The sequence below is a fragment of the Panthera uncia genome, chromosome D2, assembly GCF_023721935.1.
Source record: "Panthera uncia isolate 11264 chromosome D2, Puncia_PCG_1.0, whole genome shotgun sequence".
NCBI classification, from domain to species: domain Eukaryota; kingdom Metazoa; phylum Chordata; class Mammalia; order Carnivora; family Felidae; genus Panthera; species Panthera uncia.
The window spans coordinates 35,019,702-35,022,039 of NC_064818.1; positions in this window are offsets into that span (position 1 = coordinate 35,019,702).

Genomic DNA, 2,338 nt, shown 5'->3' on the forward strand with positions numbered 1-2,338 from the left:
ATGGCATTTTTTGTTTCTTACTGATGTATAAAGAAATGGGCATTATATTTTGATCCTTTATACAAGGTTCTAACCGAAATTTTATTTATTGAGTGGTATGGGTTTCCTCAGTAGATAGTCATATTATTGACAAATTAGAGGTTTCTTTCTGTCAGTGTCATAGTTTTCGTGTGTGTGTGTGTGTGTGTGTGTGTGTGTGTGTGTGCATGTGCGTGTATCATACAATAATGTATAAGGCCTCTAGGACAAGGTAGAAACAGTGAGAATCCTTTAATTTTTATATATTTATTTATTTTGAGATATAATTCACACAAAATCTCATTAAATTCACTATTTTAAAGTATCTAATTCACTGGATTTTAGTATATTCACAAGATTATGCAACCATCACCATTATCCAATTTCAGAATATTTCCATCATCCCAGAAGGCAATCCCATAACCCAATTTTCCCCTTCCTTCAGACCTCTAACCTACTTTATATCTGTATGGATTTTCCTTTTCTAGAAATTTTATAAAAGTGGAAGCATACAGTATGTAACCATTTGTGTCTGTCTTCTTTCACTTAACATAATGATTTTAGGGCTCATCCATGTTGTACCAGGTATCAGAACTTTATTCCTTTTTATGGCTAAATAATATTCCATTGTATAGATTTACCATATTTATCCATTCATCAATTATGGGCATTTTGGTTGTTTCAATTTTTTTGCCTATTATAAATAATGCTGTTATGAATATTTTTGTATAAGTTTTTGTGTGAATATATTTTCAGTTATCTTGAGTATAAACCTAAGAGAAGGATCTGTGGCATATGTTAATTGTATGTTTAACTTTTTGAGGAACCACCAAACTATTTTCCACAGATGTGGCACCATTTTATATTCCCATTAGCAATTTCTCCATATCCTTGCCAATACTTGTTATTTTTCCTATTTTCTAATAGATATCCTATGGGTGTGAAGGTTTAGATTTTCATTTCTCTAATTACTAATGATATTGAATATCTTTTCATATGCTAATTGGCTCTTTGTATATATTCTTTAGAGAATTGCGTATTCAAACACTTAGACCATTTTTTAATTGAGTTGTCTTTTTATTGTTGAGTTATAAAGGTTCTTTATATAATCTGGATATTAAACCCTTATGATATGCAAATATTATCTCCCATTCTATAGATTATATTTTCACTTTCCGGATAGTATCCTGTGCACAGAAGTTTTTAATTTTGATGAAGTCCAATTTGTCAGTTTTTCCCTTGATTGTTTTCATTCTTAGTGTCATGTCTAAGAAAACAGTGCCTAATTCAAGGTCATAAAGACATAAACCTATATGTCCTTCTAAAAGTTTCAGTGTTTTAGCTTTTAAATTTAGGTCTTTGATCCATTTTGAATTAATTTTTGTATCTGGTATGAGGTGGGGTTACAAATTCATTCTTTTGCCTGTAGATATCCAGTTGTTTCAGTACCTTATACTGAGAACACTAGAGAGCAGGCATTCCTGTCTGGTTCCTGATTTTAAAGAGATTGTATACTATTAGTGGTTTTTTTTAACCTAATATTTATCAGGTTAAGTTAGTTTCTGTCTAATTCTGATAATCTAAGAGTTTAAATCATATAGTAAGCTCTTCATTGGAATGTGAGGTTATTTTAGGACCAGTGCAATTTTTTACATCAGGAGTATAGTCTAGGGACTTAATGTTGGCGATAGGGATGCAGTGTTACCTATACCTACAAGAGTCACCAAATGGGATAAAGAGTACAAGCCTGTCATCACTCTTGTTCACTAGAGTCACTATCCCTGAGACTTGGCTGGCTGGATCATAGGTCTTAACTTGTGTGCCAAACTCAAATGTTTAGAAGTGGATACATGGACTGTTGTGTTAAAAGTCTGAGGTTTATCTTATGCCACTCTGATTGATTAATGACATTTGACACCTGCATGTAAAGCATGTTAGGCAGCACAAATATGACATTATTTGCCATTCTTAACCTAGACCCTCTCTCTTTGACAGATTTGTCATACCTCCTTTTTCTTTTCTTTTTTTTTTTTTTTTGCCTTAAATTGTCCCAGATATAACCTCTTGCTTTCTTTTTTTTCTCTAATTTTTTCAGATTTATTTTTAGACAGAAAGAGCAGGAGAGAGAGATAGAGGGAGGGAGGGAGGGAGGGAGGGAGGGAGAGAGAGAGAGAGAGAGAGAGAATCTTAAGCAGATTCCATGCTCAGCTCAGTGCAGAGCCCAATGTGGGGCTTGATCTCACAACCTCAAGATCATGACCTGAGCTGAAATCAAGACTCAGATGCTTAACTGACTGAGCCATCCAGACACCCCCTTTTG